General features: G+C 39.1%; 1 pseudogene; it reads right to left on the bottom strand.

Annotated features, from left to right (window-relative positions):
- Positions 1–10,648: 10,648 nt before the first annotated feature.
- Positions 10,649–12,325, bottom strand: LOC105878298 (serine/arginine-rich splicing factor 10 pseudogene; annotated as a pseudogene).
- Between the last annotated feature and the right edge of the window lie 12,143 nt (positions 12,326–24,468).

The following is a 24,468-nucleotide window of genomic DNA, read 5'->3' as shown; positions in this document are numbered from 1 at the left end:
GACATGCCTTCCCCAAGGGTTCAAAAACTCACCGACCCTCTTTGATGAGGCCTTAAGTAGGGATCTACAGGGGTACCGGGAAAAACACCCAGAGGTCACTTTGCTACAGTATGTCAATGACCTGCTGATAGCTACTGAAACCAAAGAGGAATGTCGGTATGCCCCCCTGAGTCTCCTGAGTTACAATAGTTAGGCTATAGGATATCGGCAAAAAAGGCTCAGTTCTGCACCCAGAAGGCAACATACCTGGGGTATGATTTGACTGGGGGCCATTGAGCCCTCTCACAGAGCAGAATCCGAGTCATATTGCAAATACCTGTACTCACCACCAAAAGGCAAGTCAGAGAGTTCTTGGGAGTGGTAGGATACTGCCGTCTGTGGATTCTAGGGTTTGCAGACTTGGCCAAGCCCGTGTATTCCAGCATTGGGGGCAAGGACCCATCCTTGGTATGGACAGAAAAAGAACAACAGGTCTTCGAGGAGCTAAAATCAGACCTTACTGCCACACCAACTCTGGCACTACTGGATGTCACAAAGCCATTTCAGCTGTTTGTGTCTGAGGTTCGGGGAATAGCCAAAGGGGTCCTAACTCAAACATTGGGACTCTGGCAGCAACCAGTAGCCTACTTGTCCAAATGGCTGGACCCCGTAGCCTCTGGGTGCCCCGGATGTATGCAAGCTGTTGCAGCTACTGCCCTGTTAGTAAAGGAGGCAAAGAAACTAACTCTGGGGCAGGACTTATAGGTTTCTGGAGCACACATGGTAGAAACTCTGCTGCGGAGCCTTCCTGATCGGTGGATTTCTAATGCCCGTATCACCCAGTATCAAGTACTCCTGTTGGACCACCCCCGCCCCCCCGCGTGTGAGTTTCCTGCACACCATGGCCCTTAACCCAGCCATCCTCCTCCTGGATGATGACCCCACTCTGCCTGTGCATGAGTGCAAACAGGTCCTGGGGGCCCTATCCATCCTGAGGCTGGACCTCCGAGATGAGCCCTTGCCGAATGCTGACCTGCAACTTTCCATGGATGGAAGCAGCTTCATTCATGATGGAGTGCAGGTAGCAGGAGCCACAGTCACCACCATGACTGAGGTACTGGGACAGGCACCTAGGTACTAAAGCACAGGCACTAGGACATGGCACCTCAGCTCAAAGGGCAGAGCTGTTAGCCGTGACCCAAGCTTTAAGGCTAGCAAAAGGGAGTACTGTCATTATCTACACAGATAGCTGGTACGCATTCACAATGGCGCATGTAAATGGGGCTCTGTACCAGGAGCGAGGACTCCTAACTTTGGGGGGGTGGTCAAGGAAATAAAGAACAAGGCAGAGATCCTGGCACTGTTGGAGGCCATTTGGCTCCCCAAAGCAGTAGTGATTGTTCATTGCCAGGGCCACCAGAAAGATGAATCAGACAGAACTAAAGGCAATATGTTTGCTGATCAAAGTGCCAAGGAAGCAGCCCAAAGACCAGTGGGGCCTGTTGATGTTTTGCCTGTCCTGCTTTCAAGACTCCTACTTCCAAAACCAGCCTACACCCATGAGGAGCAAAGGGTGGGAGCCGAGATGAATTGTGTCAAGGAAGAAAATGGATGGCTAAAGACTCCAGATGGTAGGATACTCCTCCCCGAGGTGGTTGGGTGGGAGCTTTTGAAACAGCTTCATCAGGGAACTCACCTAGGAGAAACAAAACTTCAGCAGCTTGTGTCCAGACATTTTCTCCTCACTAATTTGGCCTCAATAACAAAGGACATCACCAGTCATTGTGTAACCTGTATAAAGCTAAATGGAAATAAGACCCCCTGATTCACTGGACAATGGCAAAGGGGACAAAGCCCTGGAGAGCAATAGGAACTTGACTTTACAAAAATAAAACCAGGAAAGTATGGGTACAGGTACCTCCTTGTATTAGTAGATACCTCTTCACCTTTTTAGGATGGATTGAAGCTCTCCCTACTAAAAAAGAAACAGCACAGGTAGTAGCTAAGTTCCTACTCACTGAGATTATCCCCCAATTCGGCCTCCCTTTAGCATTGGGGTCTGACAATGGCCCAGCGTTTACCGCCCAGATCTCCAAAACAGTAGCCAAGGCATTAAAAATTACTTGGAAGCTGCATTGTGCTTATAGGCCCCAGAGTTCCAGTCAGGTAGAAAGGGTGAATAGAACTTTAAAGAAAACTTTGACCAAATTACACCTGGAGACTGGTGAAAATTGGGTTAGCCTAGTCCTCTTTGCCTTGCTGCGGACCCGCTGCACTCCCTACAGGGCAGGACTCACCCCCTTTGAGATCATGTACAGATTCCCCCCCGCCAATATTGCCAAAATTAAGGCAAGAGGCACTGACCTCCATAAGTAACCATGACCTTCTTAGTTCTTTACAGGCCCTCCAGCGTCTCCAATCGGACCTCCGAAAAGCTGTCGGGGCCCAGCAGGACACAAGGCTTATCCCTCCTGGCCTCGATCCACTTCGCCATTTGGAACCTGGTGATTGGATGTGGATTAAAAGGCATAATTCAGATTCCCTCGAAGCTTGTGGCTGGACCATATCCTGTGATCCTCACTACCCCCACAGCTGTCAAGGTCGTGGGAAAAAAGACCTGGATCCATCATACACAAGTAGAAAGGGCCCAAGACAGCCAGATACCAGAAACATGTAAAATAAAACACACAGGCAACCCCCTAAAAGTGCGTTTGTCTCGACACTCCCCATAGTCCTCCTCTTGCTCCTAGCAGCAATTCCCCCAGGTTGGACCAGTTGGACTTGGGACAGATCCCACTACATGCTCCCATATACCTGGATTTTGTCTTGCACAGCGGATGGACAGATGATTGCCCGGACAAACACTACTGACCAGCAGCCTTTCTTTATAATTGATCTGTGTGACTTAATGGGCCCAACCTTCAAAGAAATAATAACGTCATGGGAAGTTTTCTTGGGAGGCTATGGGGTGTGGCCACCAGTACAGGCACAATAATGCAAAGATCAAAATCTAAACAGTATACAGTTTTATACGTGCCTGACTGATGCTGTAGGTTGTGGCGGGGCTGCAAATTACTATCGTCAGTCCTGGGGATGTGAAACTATAATCCCCTGGAAAAGTGCTGAGTCTGGAAAGCATATTGGGATCTGGCGTGACACCAGCCCCTGTAACAGTAAAAAATAATTGTAATAAACTTAGAATTTTCATCAAAAATTGCCATCAGGCTGAGTGGAAGGCTGGGAGAACCTGGGGACTGAGACTATATGTACCAGGACCAGATCCAGGAGTGTTATTCACTATTCAAAAGGCACTTATAATTAGAGTCCCCAAGCCCATCGGGCCAAATGAGGTCTTAAACCCAGTCAAAGACTAGGACATCCCCAAAGGAAAAATAACCCCAGGACCCACGCAAGCCACCCTGGCAGGGCCACCGACCCCCCCAGGGCAAGACCAAGACAAGCAACACCCAGTGCTGCAAACCCTGGATGCAGTATTTAAGTTTATAAACGGTACTAACCCAAATGCCATTCAAGATTGTTGGTTGTGCTTAAACCCTGCGCCTCCTTATTATGTTGGGTTTGCCACTATTGCTTTCATAGAAAATAGCAATGCTGACGTTAAGAATATAATTAAAAACTCGCTGGGCATCTACCCAAATGATCCAATGACACTCTACAAAAAAGACACCTGCACTCGAATGTTTATAGCAGCACAATTCATAATTGCAAGGCTGTGGAAACAGCCCAAGTGCCCATCAATCCAAGAATGGATTAATAAAATGTGGTATATGTATACCATGGAGTACTATTCAGCTCTAAGAAACAACGGTGATATAGCACATCTTATATTTTCCTGGTTAGAGCTGGAACCCATACTACTAAGTGAAGTATCCCAAGAATGGAAAAACAAGCACCAGATATATTCTCCAGCAAACTGGTATTAACTGAGTAGCACCTAAGTGGACACATAGGTACTACAGTAATAGGGTATTGGCCAGGTGGGAGGGGGGAGGGGGGCGGGTATATACATACATAATGAGTGAGATGTGCACCATCTGGGGGATGGTCATGATGGAGACTCAGACTTCTGGTGGGAGGGGGGAAATGGGCATTTATTGAAACCTTAAAATCTGTACCCCCATAATATGCCGAAATAAAAAAACAAAAACAAAAACAAAAAAACCTCACATTGTAATTGGGACCAGATGCCTATTTTAACCCTTGGAAATCTCCAGGGGCAAGGGACATGTATAATCTCCTCCTCCTATCATATGTCAACATCCCAATATAAGGAAAACTGTAATACCACCATAACCCTCCCAGAAAAATGAGCAGACCCTGAGGGGGCCACAACTTACATCTTAATACCCCCAAATGGCACCTGGTTTGCTTGCTCTGCGGGGTTAACTCTGTTGTATATCCTCCTTAGTAATGACTGAACTACTGCAAGTCTGTATCTTAACCCATGTTATCCCTCAAGTATATTATTCCTCAGGAGAAGGTAGACTAGAGCATTTTGAAGGACTACACAGGTGGATAAGAGCACCGATCCTGGTGCCCCTCCTGGTTGGAATCAGACTGGCTGGATTGACCGCCATGGCTATGGGACCTCTAAGCCCCAGCTTCTGAGCCTTCATCACCCAGATCAATGCAGACATAAAAGATCTTGAGAGTTCTATCTCTCACCTAGAAACTTCTCTAAACTCTTTGGCTGAAGTTGCTCTGTAAAACCACCATGGTTTAGACTTACTTTTTCTGAAGCAAGGGGGGCTTTGTATGGCTCTCAGGGAAACATGCTGTTTTTGTGCTAATAGATCTGGAGTAATCAGAAATAGTTTAGCTTTGGTGAGAAAAAGGATCAAAACAAGAGAAGAACAACAGGAAAAAGAGTCATATTGGTATGAAAGTCTCTTCAATTGGTCCCCTTGGTTAACAACCCTAGTGTCTGCACTTGCTGGCCCCTTAATCCTCCTTCTCCTAGGGCTTATTTGTGGACCCCTCATAATTAACTGTATCATGGCCTTTGTGCAAAACTGGGTGCAAGCAGTCAAGCTGTCGGTTCTAAGCACCCAATACCAACAGCTACCAGACACAGGCCCCCTCGTAGAATCAAGGATTTGATTAGCTAACAAGACCAGTGGGGAATGAAGTAGTCAATAGCCAGGCCACTAAAACGAGCCTGACCCTCAGACAGACCTAAGCAGACAGGCCTAAGATGGCTTCCATCTTGCTCTAAGAATAACTGCTAGTGGAAAGTCCCTAGAAGAAGTATAGTGGAGGGGGGGTATAAAGGGGAAGAAGGACCTGTTCTTGGAAAGTTCTTGTGTACTTCTCCATGGTTGCTTGCTACTTCTCCATGGTTGCTTGCTTGCTTGCTTGCTCAAACAATAGCTAACTGCTAAGTTCCACTTCTGTAACCGCTTGCTTTTACTGGTAAGGTATAAAAGGACAGCAAAATCTTTATTCGGGGCTGCTTCTTCCTCCTTGCATGGAGTGGTGACAGCCCCTGTGCAGGTATCAATAAACTGATTTGGCTGATTGGATTCTGATGTCTGAGTCCCCTTGATCTGCTGGTTTACAACACCCCCATAATATGCTGGAAAAAAAAAAAGAATGTAATGTTCAAAAATACATTTGGCATTTGAAAATTAAAATTCAATTTACAATGGTAATACATAACAACTAAATAAACACTTGAAGTTTCCAAAAACAAATACTGTCAGATTATATATTTTTAAATATATTTATATATTGTTTATGAGTCATATTTAAACATAAGGGGACAAAAATACATAAGTAAAATAATAGAAATATATATGAAATAAATGTGAACTAAAGGAAATCTGGCAAAGCTACATTCATATCAGATAAAATAAATTCTGGGCAAAATTTATTATGATAAAGAGAAGCAATATTTATAGATGTATTAATTTATTATGGAGATTTGATAATTATAAAATTGATAGAACCTAGTAAAACTAGTTTTGGAAAAATTCTGAAAGTAACATTGAGCAATCATAAAGGACAAAATTTCGCAAATCCCACATCATATGGAAAAATTTTAACATGCTTCTCTAGTTGGTGGATTAAGCAGAAAAAATATCAGTAAATATATGGACAATTTGAATAGCATCAATAGCATGCTTTATCCAGTGGACATATATAGAACATAACACCCAACAACTGGATAATGTTTATTTTAAACACATGTGGAACATTAAAAATTCATCATCTATTTATCCTTATGTCAATTCCCAAAAAAAATTGAGAGAAATGCCCTACAAGATAATCCACTATTTTTATAGAGCTATAATAATTAAGATCATATGTTTTGGCTTAGGGATAGATGATGAAAGCAATGGCATTAAGATTCCAGAATCCCATCTATACATATATGATCAACAAAAATTAATGTTAATTTCAAAAGAAAAGCCACAAACTGGGAGCCCATATATGTAAAATATAAAACTCACAATGTTTTAGTATTCAAAATATATGATAAATTTTTCAAATTCTCAAAATGACAAAATACACAATAGAAAAAAAGAGGCATAACACATGAATGAATATTTCACAGAAGAAATCGAAAGGATCCACAGTCATTTGAAAATATACTCAACTTCATTAGTGATGTGGGAAATTAAAATTAAAACCACAATGATGTATAATTTTACATTTGTGAATTTGGTAACTTCAAAAAGTCTGCTAATTCTGTATATTAGTGAAAATATAAGGTGATCATAGCTCTAATACAACTATAAATGAATATGCAAATCAATTCAACCAATTAGGAAATTAATTAAACATGCTTATTTCCCATGACATAACAATTACACCATTAGGTAAATATCCTAGTTAACTTCCTGAAAATTTGCACCATGAATAGTGTTGCCAGATTTAGCAAATCATAATATGGGACTACCAGTTAAATTTGAATTTAAAATAAATAATAAAAAATAGTATATATATATGAATTATGGGATATTAGTAACATACTAAAATTTTATGATGTTTATCTGAAATTTAAATTTAACTGGACATCTTGTATTTTTTTTTTCTCCCCAGTGGCTTGTTTTTATTTAAAAGATTGTTATAATTGCCTAATATTCTTACAATACTCATAATTTAAAATGTGATTAAGACTGTTGGTTTGAAAAGAGGCAAATAATTTGCTGGTAAAGAAGGTATTTGGATTAGTTTGACAGCTATACAATTAGGCAACTACCTGGGGCTCCCCTCCCAGTAGTACCAACAGTTTAAAAAAAAGACCACACTCGCAAAATTTCACAAAGCTTTTGAAAGTCGAGTAAAGCAGGGTTTTAATTATTATTTTTTCTACATTCTAAAATGACTTAGGTACTAGGAAAATCACAGAAAAAGTCCTCAAGAACCCTGTGTTTTAAATATTTGATAAATGAAAGTATACTCTATACAAGGGGACCTTTGGAAGAAAAGCATCACAACCACCGCACACTTTCTAATAGGTTCCAAATAAGGGCAGCTTATACTAGTTCAAGAATAATTCCTTAAATTCTACATTAGTAATCCCATTGCAAGGCTGTATTTTTTTTTTCATGCAAACTGTAGGACACGATTGATTTGAAGGTAGGGTACAACCAACATTTAGGTCTTCATTTTTTTCCTGTTAGGTTTCCAGTGATATTTCTATGAACAACAATACCAAGGATTGCCAAATTCTTTAATTTGCACTGGAATTTCACTGGATTGAACAGTTCCCAATTTAGGCATTGTTAGTTTTTGATCTGTACACTGAAATTTTTGGTTTGGGATTGACTCGATGGGTAAAAGTGATCACAGAATGGAGGGTGGGAATGGAAAAGGCTTTTTTTTTTTTGAGACAGTCTCACTCTCAACCCCAGGTAGCATGATCATCTCTCACAGCAACCTCAAACTCCTGGGCTCAAGACATACTCCTGCCTCAGCCTCCCGAGCAGCTGGGACCACAGGCAACCTCCTAATTTTCTAATTTTAGTGGAGATGAGGTCTTGTTCTTACACAGGCTGGTCTCCAAACTCCTGAGCTCAAGCAATTCTGCCTCAGCCTCCCAGAGGGCTAGGATTGCAGGTGTGAGCTACCACACCTGGCCAAGGCTCTTGATTACTTATAAAAATGATAATAGCTTAAGGGTAATCTGAATAAAGGGTTCAGGATATAAACATCTCATAATAGAAAGATACCAGTAGGGTTGTGGTTAGCCTACAGAAAAGTATGGTAACAGGAGTTTAAGTAGCTGGTACAGAGAACCTATCATGTAGGGCTGCTCAAATCAGCCATACTGTGAGCCTTCAATAAATGCTGTACCTTCAATTTGTCTTATCTTTTTGATGGCAGTGTATAGGATAATGGAATCCAGATCATAACCTATCCTCAAACTTAATTCTGATAAGTTGTCTTCCCCTAAACAAGCACAAGGTGGGAAAAAATTGAAGAGTTTTGGATAAGTTTCACACACTTCGTAGTGTTTTAGTTGCATTCTCATAGGCCCAGGTAGTCACAAATCTAAGAGAGCAAAACCTAAAAAAACCCAAGATATGTTTGCTCCTAGACCAGTTTATTTCACACTCCAGCATTCAAAAAAATGTGATCTGCAAAGAGCTAGATACAAAGGCCTTTTACTTCTTTACAAACTACTGTCAATTCTCAATGAAATGAATTTACATGCCTTGCTTTTTATTCCAAAAAAGAAAAATCCTCATCATTTAATACAAGGGTGAACAGCTGTTACAAATACAAACATAAGAAAAGTAACCAATACTGTGAGAGGAAAGGGCAAGGGAAAAAACTGAAAAGGAACTTTTCCATAGTGACTAGCAGACTGCCTTGTAAATGTCAGTAATTGAAGACAAACAGGTTACTTCACCTTATTTATCAAGTCATCACCATCTAAAATGAGAACACTTCACTCCTGGGATTTCTAAAACCTTTGATGCTCCTCTTAGTAGAATGCCAATCTCAGGCTTTGTAAACACGAACATGGTTAAAATGTAATACTATGGAAAAATCTCTACCAGAGATTTAAAATTTAGAAAACCAGGCTGGAAAGTCTCTGAGCCACAACAGCTGTGAGACCTTGGGTTGCATTTACTCTTTCTCACCCAGAAAAGTTATCCATTATCGTGTTAACGTGAGAAATGAACAATGTAATCTGGAAGCCTATCATATGGTAGGTATTACGCAAAAGACATTTTCTCATCTGTAAATGGGAAGAATAGTACCCATTTCCCAGGAGTGTTTTTAGGCATTAAATGGTCAATATTGACAGCAATGAATATAAATGGAAACAAACACAGAAAACACCCTAAAGCAGTTCATTCTAATTTAACAGCTGCCAAAACCACATGGGCCTTTTCTGATTTATATTATTAAGACTTTAGAGAACTATCAAGTATTGTTAATGTCCTTATATGTATTCACCAATATTTTTTGAACAAAATCTCAATTGAACATGCAACTTAATTCTTCCTCCTTGAACGTTTTAACCTTAATTCAAAAGGAAATGGAGGAAGGAGGTAGAGGGCAAAACATTTATGAACTCTACATATTATTTTTAAAAATACAAAGAACCTCAAACCATAAGAACCACCACCTCAATGTTAATGATTATGTAAAGGCATGAAACAAAAATACCTTTTGCAATTAAATCTATAGTCATCTTTGCTCTAAGTAAACTCTAGATTCTGTATCAATTTTATTATCTCCATGAAAATAAAGCTATAAAAACATTTTCTCATTTGATTAAAAAAACAAAACAAAAAACAGCAATAAAGATGAACCAGGTGAAAAATTATGGACCCTAACCTAGGATCTGTCACTTGTGTGATCTTCAGCAAGTTTCAAAAAAATTTTTTTAACAGGGCCAGGGACAGTGGCGCACACCTGTAATCCTAGCACTTTGGGAGGCCAATGTAGGATGATCAACTGAGCCAAGGAGTTTAAGACCAGCCTGGGCAATAAAGAGATCCTGTCTCTACCAAGAGGAGGGAAAAAAAAATAGCTGGGTGTTGTGGTATGTGCCTGTAGTCCCAGCCACTCGGGAGGCTGAGGCAGGAGGATCGCCTGAGCCCAGGAGCTGGAAGCTGCAGTGAGCCATGATGACTTCCTTGCAATCTAGCCCGGGCAACAGAGTGAGACCCTGTCTCCAAAGAAAAACATTTTTTTAAATAAAATAGGAATTAAGATACCTCCATTTTACACCTCCCTTAAGTTATGTTAATTTATGCTATATTTTCAAAATTATTATAAAGGCTTAAACTCCATTTCCATACTTTTAGATGAATAATTTTATATGAACAGTTTTAAATACATGGAAAAAATATGACAAAAATCAAATATGTGATGGAGTCAATATATAGGTAAACAGACTTCATTCATATCCTAGTAAGGAACTAAGGAATCCAAAACATTTTGTGATACCATAAAAGTTATTTATTCACTATACACAGAACATGTCCCCTATAAAATGTACATGTAAATCACTAAAAAGTATAATTTGGTGAACATTTTCTCAATTACAGAACATACTAAATCAGCTGGGACAACAGCTCTCTGTCTGCCTCAAAATAATCTAATTATAGCACCCAGAGTCTCCTTGATATCTAATGCAAAGTTAAATACTTATTTTGGGGACTATTTCCTAATATGTGATTGATGAGGCAGAGCTAACAATTTAATATAATTCTAGTATATTACAGTCACTGCACAATAAACCAGTTTATTACAGATTAAAACATCATCTTTTCATTATTCGTATTAATGGATGCAAACAGAAAAATACTGGATACTTTTAAATGGCAGATAACCACAAAATTATTTTTGATAGTATATTGGGTTTTATAATTACAGATACGAATGGTGTAAAATATTGTTACGAATACACCTCAAACAAAACAATGAGGCCATACTGTAATGATTCACTAGATTGTGCTCAGTAGACATTTATTGAATAAGGGAATTATCTATTTTTCTCCCCAATTATCCAGTACAATGTTTTGCCCACAGTAAGGGCTCAATAAATATTTGCTAAACATACTGACTAGGAAAGAACTGAGAAGAGATGGGCCCTCTTAGCTGGATGTCAAGTATAATTGGAATTTACCTGGGAAAGAGTAAAAGAAGATGTAAACTGTATGTGGCATACAAGTAAACTCAGATGCCAACAAAGCAAACGATTAAGCAAAAACACTGGCACCAATATAAAGGCAAGATTTGCCAATAATGGTGAAAATGGAACTGACTTTTAAGAGATAACCAAGGAAGTTTATATTGGACCACACCTTTCCCCACCCAATTCAGTTTGAGACAGACCAATAGAGGCACTGTAAGAGACTATGGCTGTCTTCCTTGATATCCAGACATCCTAGTTTCCAATAATTTATTTTGGACCTGTTACCCATGAATCAATATAAACCTATTCATATTTAGGGATTAGTTTCCACAAGTACAAAGTTGAATTTCCTTTTATTTGTCCTAAAATGCTTACTTTCAAACTTGAAGGGACTTCAATTATTCCATGTAGTTTTCGATAACATTCTTTTATCTTTTCAGACCAGAGTCAAAATATTCGTACAGTATTCATACTGCAGCACCTTCCACCCACCCTTTGGTCGCTTGAACTGCCCTTCTTTGGTTCTTTTTCCGCTTTCAGATCTTTCTTCAAGTGTAGTAAGCAGAACTGTACTGGGTATTCCAGCTGCAGTTTGGTCTATCATTGTCGGAATGGCTTCTGCTACGCCGTGGTCTTCCAGTCGGTCTACTGTTTCTAGGACTATAAGATCTTCTATAGTTGTAATCAAAAGACCGACTTCTTGATCTCCTTCTTTCATAACTTCGGCTTCTAGACCGTCTGTATCTATCATAATCATCATAACGGGAAGAACTGTACACATTCCTTCCTTCCTTGGCTTTCATCTGATTTGGTGTCTTCCGATCCCCCTGTGCAAACTGTATTTCAATTTGACGTCCACAAATCCATTTTCTGTCCAAATTATGCAAAGCATCTTCAGCATCACGAACATCCTCAAATTGAACATAAGCAAATCCTCTTGGACGGCGAGTGTAGAAATCAAGTGGAACATACACATCAACTATAGGACCATAACGACCAAATTCACGCCGTAAATCTTCAGACCTGGTGTCGTCCGCCACGTTCCTGACAAACAGAGACGTGTTGGGGGGCCGCAGGTAGCGGGACATGACTGCGGCGTGAGTCTCGGCCGAGGGCACTAACGGGCTTAGCAAACTGTCCGCAGTTAGAGCGGCGGATCCGCAGACACACACAACCACACTGCTCCGCTACAGCTGCCACCTCTTCTCGCGAGAGTTCACTCCCGCCTCCACCGCTCCCCCCACCTCCCGACATCTTGTATTTTATCTAGCAACCTCAACCATGTAAAGAAATACAGGAGAATTGTTTGTACAATCAAAACACTGTAATCAACTAAAATATTCATGGATAAAACAACCATTTTATAAGTCTACAATAGGATACCATATATATTATAAAAAACACATGAAATACAGATACTTGTATCAACATGGAAACAAAAACATAATGTTGAACACAGGCTGCAGAAAAACTTACATGATCTACTTATGTAAAGTAAAAAGAAATATTAAACATTATGTCATTTAAAGGTATATACATGTGTGATAAAATATAAAAGAAAGCATGGGAATAATTCCCATAACATGCAGAATAGTGGTTGCACATGAGATAGAGAAGGGAATAAAATCAAGGAAGAATATTTGCATCTCTGGGATGAAGCCCACTTGGTCATGGTATATTATTCGTTTGATGTGCTGTTCAATTCAGTTTGCTAGTATTTTATTGAGTATATTTGCATTTATATTTATAAGGGATATTGGCCTGTAGTTTTCTTTTTTTGTTGAGTCCTTTCTTGACTTTGCTATCAAGGTGATAATGGCTTCCTAGGATGAGTTGGGGAGAATTCCTTCTTTCTCTATGTTATGGGATAATTTCTGTAGTATGGGTAAAAGCTCTTCTTTGCTGGTCTGGTAGAATTCAGCTGTGAATCCATCTGGCCTGGGGCTTTCTTATTATTGGAATATTATTTATTACTGCTTTGATTTCTTTGTTTATTATTGGTCTGTTGAGAAATTCTATTTCTTCCTGATTGAGTCAGGAGAGGATGTGTGTTTCCAGAAATTTGTCCATTTCCTTTACATTTTCTAGTTGATGTGTGTAGAGATTTTCATAGTATTCCTGGGTGATATGCTCTATTTGTGTGATATCAGATGTAATGTCTCATTTTTCATTATTGTTTTCATTTCTTTTTTAAATTTATTTTATATTTCAGAATATTATGGGGCTACAAACATTTTGGTTACATAATTTGCTTTTGTACAGTTTGAGTCAAAGTCAAAAGTGTGCCCATCAGCCATATATTGGACACTGTACCAGATAGATGTGAATTTATCCATCCTCTCCCCTTCCTTTCCTTCTGCTTGATTTCCATCAAGTTTTACTTCCATGTGTGAACATAAGTGTTGATTGATTAGTTCCAATTAGTAGTGAGTATATGTGGTGTTTTTTTCTTTTTCCCATTCATGCAACTTCACTTAGAATGGTCTCCAGTTCCATACAGGTTGTTGCTAAAGGTATTAGTTCACCATGATTTTTATGGCTGAGTAATACTCCATGGTATAGATATACCACATTTTATTAATCCACTCATGTACTAATGGGAAGGAACTTAGGTTCTTTCCACATCTTTGCAATTGTGAATTGTGCTGCTATAAATATTTGAGTGCAAATGTCTTTTTTATAAAATGTCTTTTTTTTTCCTTTGGGTAAATACCAAGTAGTGGGATTGCTGGATCCAATGGCAGGTCTGCATTTAGTTCTTTGATGTATCTTCACACTATTTTCCATAGAGATTGAGTGTAAATGTCTTTTTTATAAGATGTCTTTTTTTTCCTTTGGGTAAATACCAAGTAGTGGGATTTCTGGATCCAATGGCAGGTCTGCATTTAGTTCTTTGATGTATCTTCACACTATTTTCCATAGAGATTGTACTAGTTTGCTATTCCCACCAACAATGTATAAGTATTCTTTTCTCTCTGCATCTATGCCAGCATCTTTTGTTTTAAGACTTTTTGATAAGAGCCATTCCCATTGGACTTATGTGTTATCTCATTCTAGTTTTGGTTTACATTTCCCTAATGATTAGAGATGAGCATTTTTTCATGTTGGTTGGTGATTAGTTTATCTTCATTTGAAAAGTTTCCATTCATGTATTTCACTCAGTTTTTAATGGGGTCATTTGATCTTTTCTTGCTGATTTTCTTGAGTTCTTTGTAGATTCTTGTTTTCAGTCCTTTATCGGATGTATAGCATGCAATTATGTTCTCCCGTTGTGTATGCTGTCTATTCTCTCTATTGACTGTTTCCTTGGCTGTGCAGAACCTTTTTAATTTCATCAGGTCCCATATATTTATTTTTGCTTTTGCTGTGATTCCTTTTGGGGTCTTCTGCATAAATTCTTTGCCTAGACCAATGTCTATAAGAGTTTTTGTAACATTTTCTTCTAGAATTCTTATAGCTTTATCCCTTAGGTTTAAGTCTGTTATCCATAGTAAATTAATTTTTATGAGTGGTGAAAGGTGCATATCCTGTTTGAGTCTTCTACCTGTGGCTAATTATCCCAGCAGCATTTATTGAATAGGGATTCTTTTATCCAGTGCATGTTTTTTTTTTTTTTTCTGTTTTGTCAAAGATCCGATGGCAATATGAGGATGATTTTATATGTGGCTTCTCTGTTCTGATCCATTGGTCTGTGTCTCTGTTCTTGTGCTTGTGACATGCTGTTTTGGTTACTATAGCCTTTTAGTATAGCTCAAAGTCTGGTAAATTGATGCCTCTCAATTGTTCGTTTTGATTAAGGTTGCTCTTGCTATATGGGATCTTCTCTTGTTCCATAGAAAGCATAGAATTATTTTTTCTAAATCTGTTGAAAATGGTGTTACAAAAGTCTTAATGTCATAGGTAAACAAATTATATCCTTTTTTAGCAGGGCTGTGGCAAGTCCTACATAACATTTACTGGATAAGAACTATTTTTTTCTTTTTAATTTTTCTGGTTACACAATATTCTTATGTATTTATAATATGTTGATACAAGCATACATTATGTAATGGACAAATCAGAGTAATTGGGATATTCATCACCTCAAACATTTATAATTTCTTTGTTTTGGGAATATTCTAAATCCATTTCTCTGGTTATTTTGAAATATATGAAATATACAATAAATTATTTTAACTATGGTTGCCCTATTTTGTTACTGAACACTAGATCTTATTTCTAGTATGTAATTACATCTTTGTACACATTAACCATCATTTCTTTCCTCCCCTCCTCACCGCCCTTCCCAGACATGGGTAACCATAATTCTACTCTATCTCCATGATATCAATATTTTTAGCTCCCATTTATGAGTGAGAACAGGTGAGATTTCTCTTTCTGTTCCTGGCTTATTTCACTTGACATGAAGTCCCCCAGTTCATTCCATGTTGTTGTGAATTACAGGATCTCAATCCTTTTCCATGCCTGGATAATATTCCATTGTGTATATATACATCACATTTTCTTTTTCCATTCATCCTTTGATTGACATTTACTTAGATTGACTCTATATCATTGCTATTGTGGATAGTATTGCCATAAACATGGGAGTATAGATAACTTAACCCAGTCAAAATGGCTTTTATCAAAAGGACAAAAAATAGCTGATGATATTGAGGATGTCAAGTAAAAGGAATCCTCATACACTGTTGGTGGGAATGTATTAAGAAATTAGTACAGCCACTATAAAAAATAATTTGGAGATTCCTCAAAAAAACTAAAAATAGAACTACCATATAATACAGCAATCCTTCTGCTGGGCATATATCCATAAGAAAGGATATCAATATATCAAAAATATACCTTTACTACTAGATAAGATATTTTATTTATTTATTTTTTGTAAGAAGTGTATAAACTGAAAGGAATTCATCAATATTTACCATTGCACTACTTCCCAAATATGCAGATAAATGATCAAAGTCTAATTTTTATCTTATGGTTCATGTTTCCTATATTGTTCATTTAAATTTTCATAGAAATCAGGATGAAAGGTTGAAACTCCACACTCCAAATGAACGTATATATAAGCTAGAGAAGACTTGCTATAATTCAAGGAAACAGTTGATATTCATCAGAAAGCATAGTTGTTCGTAAAAACTGACAGAATCAGCTCTAAAGTCTAAGAGACAAACAAATCAGATATCAAACTCCTTTGTTTGTCTATACAACATTTTAATTGCCACCTCTGAAACAGAAAATGTAACTTTATTAAGATTCATAGAGCAATGAAAGGGATGATATAATAAAAGGTGTACCTTCATGTGGTATGACAGGTTAATTCAGTGCCCAGTATTTTTAACTGAGCATTGATGTTTATTTTGGGGGGAAGATAAACCTTTTCTCACTTGTCTTACCCTACACTTATAAAATTCAATCACTTTATGTGCTTTCATCTCCCCTTCACCATCATTCCTAATCTAAAATTATTTTCTTCATATTGTACAGTATTTATCGTTTTATTTACTTCCCTAATCTCAGTTTTGAGCCCTTCCATCAGTATTAAAGTAACCCCGTAATTTAACCTTTTTTTTTCAGTGATGTCCTGGTAAGGAGCTGCATTGGTATTATAGTTATAGTATAAAACATGATAACATTATTCACAATGTTAAAAGTTAAACTAACACTATTTTGATACAAAGCATAACAGCTAATCTACAAGCTAATTATAAACTGAATTTAATTGCACACACTTGACTTGCATAACTCAGGGTGAGGCAACAATGGATGATCCATTACTGTGAACAACAGATCAGAGTTGCAACATCAGCATTGAGGGAACAAAACGGCAAAAGCAACCATAGAAGGCCTTATCCAATCTATGCCTTACCCATTTAACACTGAAAACAGTATTAATGTCAATCCTTATTTTGGGGAGCTTCCCTTTTCCCCCATCTGTCCCTACAGATGACAGAAAACTGGAGATTTTCTCATTCCAGGGTAGAAATTTCTTGATAGGTGGGACTTTTAGGGCTAAAACCAAGACAGTTTCAGGGAAATCCTGTCATTTGGTCATTCCAGCAGCTTGTTAACATAAACATCATTTAGTTCAATCACGTTTCTTTCTCAGTGAGGAAAGTGAGACTAAAAAAGAGCAAATCGAGGTCACACAGAAAATTAGTTCCAAATTAAAGGCTACCCCTCATAGATTATTGATTTCCAATTTAAAGCTCTTGCTGGCATATTGGCATATTATCTATTGTTTTTATTAAATTTGTTTCTGTTTTATTTCAAAATATTAATGAGGTATAAATGTTTTAGCTTACATGGATCATTTTTATAATGTTTAAGTCCCAGCTATAGGTGTGCCCATCACCGGAATAGTGTTGGCTATACCCATTAGGTAGGTTTTTGACCCTCCACTCCTTGCCCTTCATCTTTGATTGATTGTCACTGAGTTTTACTTCCCTCTGTGCACATGTGGGCTCATCGTTTAGTTCCAATTTAATAGTGAGTACATGAAGTGTTTGTTCTTCCATTCTTGAGATACTTCACTTAGGAGAATGGTCTCCACTTCCAACCAGATTGTTGAAAACTATATTAATTCGTTTCTTTTACGGGTGAGTAGTAAGCCATGGTATACATATACCACATTTTATTAATCCACTCATGAATTGATGTTCATTCAGGTTGATTTTCCATCTTTGCAACTGTGAATTGTGCTGTAATAAACATTTGAGTGCAGGTGTCTTTTTGAAGAAAAGTCTTATTTTCCTTTGGTTAGATACCCAATAGTGGGATCACTGAATTGAATGATAGGTCTGCTTTTATTTCATTGAGGAATCCCCATACTATTTTCCATAAAGGTTGCAGTAGTTTGCAGTCTCACCAACAGTGTATAAGCATTCCTTTTTCTCTTCATCCATGCCAGAATCTATTATTTTTGGATTTTTTAATAAATGCCATTATAACTGGGGTACAGGGATATCTCATTGTGGTTTTAATTTGCATTCTTCTGATGATTAAAGATGTTGAGCATTTTTTTCATATGTTTATTGGTCGTTTGTCTTTCCTCTTTTGAGAAGCTTTCGTTAATGTCTTTTGCCCACTTTTTAATGGGGTTGTTTTCTTCTTGCTGATTTGCTTGAATTCTTTATAAATTCTGGATATCAGCCATTCATCAGATGTGTAGCTTGCGAATATTTTCTCCCATTCTGTAAGTTGTCTATTTGCTCACCTATTCTTGATTGATCCAAATCTGGCCATTGATCAAAATGTATGAGTAGAGGAAAAAATAATAGTGCTCTATAGGCAAATTATTGAGATATAAAAAAACAGATTTCTATTTATCTTTATAGGGGGATATAAAGTTAGAATATAGCATAACAAGTAATTTCTTATTCCACAATTTGAAAATGTTTGAAATTATTTCATTAGTATTTACTGTAAAATTTCATCATATATGTAGTTTCCATATATTATTGACTAAATGTTTGTGTCCCTTCAAAATTTATTTATTGGAGCCCTACCACTGAATGTGATGGTACTTAGAGATAGAACATTTGGGTGGTAATGAGGGTTAGATGACACAAAGGTAGGGTCCTCATGATGGGATTAATATCCTTATAAGAAGAAACACCAGAGAGGCAGTGTGAGCACATGGTGAGATGGTAGCTGCTATATGCCAAGGGAAGAGGCCTCAGAATGAAGCCTAATCTGTTGGTACCTTGATCTTGGACTTCCCAGCCTCCAGAACTTTGAGAAATAAAATTATACTATTTAAGGAACCCAGTCTATGGTATTTTGTTACGTCAGCCTAAGCAGATTATGATAACATATGTTTGAGGCAAAACATTATGTTCCGGCTGGGTGCAGTGGCTCACACCTATAATCCTAGAACTCTGGGAGGCCGAGGCAGGTGGGTCGTTTGAGTTTAGGAGTTTGAGACCAGCCTGAGCAAGAGCGAGACCCCGTCTCTACCAAAAATGGCAAACATTAGCCGGGCATGGTGGTGCATGCCTGTAGTCCCAGCTACTCAGGAGGCTGAGGCAGAAGGATCACTTGAGCCCAGGAGTTTGAGGTTGCTGTGAGCCAGGCTTATTTCATGGCACTGTAGCTGGGGCAACAGAGTGAGACTATGTCTCATAAAAGAAAAAGAAAACAAAAACAAAAATAATTATGTTCCTCAAACTATATATAATATTAGCTATTAACTAGTGCTGTCAAAACTAACCAAGTTTTATAGAGGAAGAAATTACACATATTAGATAATTTCCACATTAAATATGATATAATGAATTTTAAAAAATACTCTTAAGGAAAAAGTAGAAGGGAATTGTGAATTAATGTGTATATGTGTACGTGTGTGTGTGTGTGTGTGTGTGTGTGTGTGAAACTGAAATATTAAATTAGCCGTATATTCAGATCTACACAAACAGGGTTTGTTTACCATTATGTTTTGGCAGCTTTCCCATTGTCATCAGTTCTCAACTATGTGAAATCTCCCTTATTACCTCAGGTCTTGAGAGTCCTACTGACCTAGCTTCGGAAAGGCAATTAGTTTAGATGTGTGAGCTGGAAAAGCCTACTGGCACCACTGGAGCTCTCCCTACACCATGGCTATACACTGATACACTAGCTCAATTCCCTTCTCCAGCTACACACTTTCTCTAATCTGTTACATGATGACTTTTTTTATACTAGAACACACCAGAACATTCCAAAATGTTCTTCCTTATTCTGATCAGCCTTCCTACACACCTCAGACCTTGAGAGATTAAAGAGTAAAGTCTTTACATTTCTCTCACTCAGCTTTTTTACTGTCACAAAAGACTGCTTGGCAAAACTCCCTACTCTTGCTCTGCTGTCCATTCACATTTTTCTTTTTTGCTCTTCCAACCCTCCATTTCCTCTCTTTTAAATCATAACAGTCAAGTTTTGATGTTATTGGTTTCCACCCTGAATTGCTGTGAATTTCAATCGAGCCATTCTTACCTACATATCATCCATAGAAGCTGTGGAACATGGGGATTAAGAGTGTAGACTCTAGAGTAGAGCCCTCCGTTTGGGTCAAAATACCCTCTTCTCCCACCTCATACTTCCATGATCTTGAGCCAAGTTACTTAACCCCTTGTTGTGCTTTATTTTTTTCTGTTCGTAAAGATAATAATGAGAGTGACCTTGTGAAAGATGTTGAGAAGTTTACTCCAGATGACCTGTGCAAATCATTTATATACCTGGTACAATATAAATGGTAAATTAGCTATAAATAATCTGTTCTTTCTACTATCTCTGTACTACAGTCCTAGGTGATATAGGTCAAATTTGTGATTTGAAGGTATTGCATAGTTAGGCTAACACAATTTTGAAATATAATCTATTTGTTCTCTGGAATCCATTTCCAATAAAATTGACTAAAATGAAGTTAATAAATCCAAGTAACACTGATTAAAATAATCTCACACGGGGGAGACTCCAGGGGAGGAGGCTGCGGAGGAGAACTGGAGGCTGAGACCACCGGAGCAGCCCAGAGACCAGCGGCAAGGGTAGGTGGAATTGCTGTTTCCCCTCCCCTGCATTCTGGACGGCTGGTGGGCTCCCCAGCGGGTGGAGAGACCTGCGGACACCAGCCCAGAGACTGCCGCCGCCAGCCAACGGTGAGCCTATAGGAGACGTGGCACCAGGTTCCCAACTTCCTCCGGGCACCTCCGTGTGCACAGACCCGAGCTGCGCGGCAGGTGCCATATTGCTTCCCCCTTCCCTCCGCCGACCCTACCCGCGGCTGCCCAGAGAGACAATACAGCCACCAGCCAGAGGCACCTCCAGGGAACGGGACCTTCCCGTTTGGGACCCCGCCCGCCCTCCCAGGTGCTGCTGGCACCGTGTTCCCAGGAAAACGGTGCCGACTCAGAGGCTGAGAGACATAGACCCAGCTTGGGCTCCCTGTGGGTGAATTAGGACCGGAAATCCTCTCCCTGGTGGGAATACAGTTTGAACTCTGGGACCCAGAGGTCGGACCTGCAGACCAGATCCCCTGCACCGAGGACTAGCATTGCCCGGGGCACAGAAGGGTTATACATGAACAGCCTACTGAGGTGTGTGTGCCTCCAGGGGCGAATCAGCGTCCTAGAGGGCAACCCTCCTCCCAGGAGGAGGCCATGCGCCCAACCCAGTTGGCGTTCCTGTGCAGGGAAGCTCCCCGCCGGCATCACAGTTCGGGGAGGCATGGTGGCTTGTGGTCTGGCCTGCTGGCAGAGGCCGAGGAGTAGCTGCAGAGTTGGGGAGGGTGGAAAGAAGTGAGGCCTGCTGCAGACTGCGGGTCTCAGACAGCCCCACCCCCACACCCAGACTTTCTGACTGAGTGGGACCATTCCAGCCCCGCCCTGACAGCTTTCCCTGGAAGCTGAGAACAGAACTTTGACCCCTGCTAACGGCCTGAGGGCAGGCTTACCCAACCCAGCTCCGCCCAGAACGAGAGCTGATAAGACTGTTCCTCCAAGCAAACGCAACCTACAGACAGGGACGGCATCTTGCACAGCCTTTCCATGCCACCCACTGACTCAATATAAAGGGAGTGGTCCAATTTCACCAACAGGCACCACCTAACGCCTCAGAAACTAAACAAGGTGTGTGAATACCCAAACAATAACCTAAGGAAAGAAACAACAACTGATCGACATGGGAAGAAATAAGCGAAAGAACTCAGGAAATATGAAGAACCAAACGGAAAACACACGCCCAAAGAGGAGCACCAGCCCCCTAGAAACGGACACCGACCAAAATCAGGCAACCAAATTGACAGAAGAGGAATTTTGTATGTGGAACATAAGAACACTCACCCAGCTGCAACAACAACTCAATAACCAACACCAAGAAACCACAAAAAGTCTCCAGGTTATGAGAAAAGAAATAGACACAATGAAGAAAAGTGAAACCGAACTCCTGGAAATGAAGAATCAATTCAAGGAACTACAAAATACAGTGGAAAGTCTCAAGAACAGGGTAGATGAAACAGAAGAAAGAATCTCAGAGCTTGAAGATAACACCCTCCAATTAAACAAATCAGTCACAGAAATAGAGCAGAGAAACAAGAGAAAAGAGCAAAGCCTAAAAGAGCTGTGGGATTATGTGAAGAAACCTAATGTGAGGGTCATAGGGTGACAAGAAGGGGAAGAAGACAACACTCAAGGGTTGGACAAGCTGTTTGAAGACATAATAGAGGAAAATTTCCCAGGCCTTGCTCAAAATCTTGATATACAAGTTCAAGAAGATCAGAGGACCCCTGGGAGATTCAACGCAAACAGGAAGACGTCATGACATGCAGTCATCAGACTGACCAAATTATCAACTAAAGAGGCCCTTCTAAGAGCTGTAAGACAAAAGAAGCAAGTAACATACAAGGGAAAGCCAATTCGAATAACATCAGACTTCTCTAATGAGACTTTACAAGCAAGGAGAGACTGGGGCCCCATTCTCACTCTTTTGAAACAAAACAATGCCCAGCCTAGAATATTATTCCCTTCAAAACTAAGCTTCGTATATGAAGGAGAAATAAAAACATTCTCAGACAAGCAAAGGCTCAGAGAATTCACCAAGACAAGACCAGCCCTACAAGAAGTACTTAACACAGCGTTATGCACGGAATATCATAATAATAACCCACGAATATAAAAAAACCAAAACCCAAAGATATTAAAGGCCAGATATTACAATATAGCAAGACAGAAATCATAGCAACAACATCCAACCCAACAGAATGATCAGTAATCTACCTTACCTATCAGTTCTCTCAATAAATGTGAATGGCTTAAACTCTCCACTCAAGAGACATAGGCTGGCTGAATGGATAAGAAAATACAGGCCAAGTCTATGCTGTCTTCAGGAAACACATCTAACCTGCAAGGATGCATATAGACTAAAAATAAAAGGGTGGAGATCAATATTCCAAGCAAATAGAAGCCAAAAGAAGGCTGGTGTGGCACTTCTAATTTCAGACGATTTAGTTTTTAAAGCAACAAAAGTAGTAAAAGACAAAGAGGGTCATTATATAATGGTGAAGGGCACAGTCCAACAAGAAGAGATAACAATTTTAAATATATATGCACCCAACTTAGGTGCACCCAGATTCATAAAGCAAACCTTACTGGAGCTAAGCAAATGGATTAATAGCAACTCCATAATCGCCGGAGATTTCAACACCCCACTGACGGCACGAGACAGATCCTCCAAACAGAAAATTAATAAAGAAATAATCACTTAAACAAAACTCTAGAACAATTGGGTCTGACTGACATCTACAGAACATTCTACCCAAAATCCACTGAATATACGTTCTTCTCATCAGCTCACGGGACATTCTCTAAGACTGACCATATCCTAGGACACAAAGAAAATCTCAAGAAATTTAAAAAAATAGAAATCATACCATGTACCTTCTCAGATCACAGTGGAATAAAACTAGAAATCAACCCTAACCGAAACTCACATTTCTACACAAAAACGTGGAAATTAAACAACCTCCTACTAAATGATTACTTCGTAAATGAAGAAATCAAGACGGAAATAAAAAACTTCTATGAAGAAAACGACAATGGAGAGACGAGTTATCAACTCCTCTGGACACAGCTAAAGCAGTTCTGAGAGGAATGTTTATCTCCATAAATGCCTATAACCAAAAGACAAGAAGATCACAAATAGACAATCTAATGAAACGACTCAAAGAGCTGGAAAAAGAAGAACAGACCAACCCCAAACCCAGCATAAGAAGTGAAATCAACAAGATCAAATCAGAACTAAACGAAATTAAAAACAGGGAAGCTATTCAGGAGATTAATAAAACAAAAAGTTGGTTCTTTGAAAAAATAAACAAAATTGACACACCATTGGCTAAGCTAACGAAAAGCAGAAAAGAGAAATCTCCAATAAGCTCCATCAGGAATAAAAAAGGAGATATCACAACTGATCCCAAAGAGATACAAGATACAATTTATGAATACTACAAAAATCTTTATGCACACAAACTGGAAAATGTGGAGGAAATGGACAAATTTCTAGAAACACACAGCCTCCCTAGGCTCAACCAGGAAGAAATAGATTCCCTGAACAGACCAATCTCAACAGCTGAAATAGAAACAGCAATTAAAAATCTCCCTAAAAAGAAAAGTCCCGGTCCAGATGGCTTCACACCTGAATTTTACCATACTTACAAAGAAGAACTAGTACCTATCTTGCAGAAACTATTCCACAACATTGAGAAGAACGGAAACCTCCCTGACACCTTTTATGAAGCGAATATTACTCTGATACCAAAACCAGGAAAGGATGCAACAAAAAAAGAAAGCTACAGACCAATATCCCTAATGAATATAGATGCAAAAATTTTCAAC

This window comes from Microcebus murinus, chromosome X (genome assembly GCF_040939455.1).
Source record: "Microcebus murinus isolate Inina chromosome X, M.murinus_Inina_mat1.0, whole genome shotgun sequence".
Lineage (NCBI taxonomy): Eukaryota > Metazoa > Chordata > Mammalia > Primates > Cheirogaleidae > Microcebus > Microcebus murinus.
This window is presented reverse-complemented; position numbering and strand designations above follow the sequence as displayed.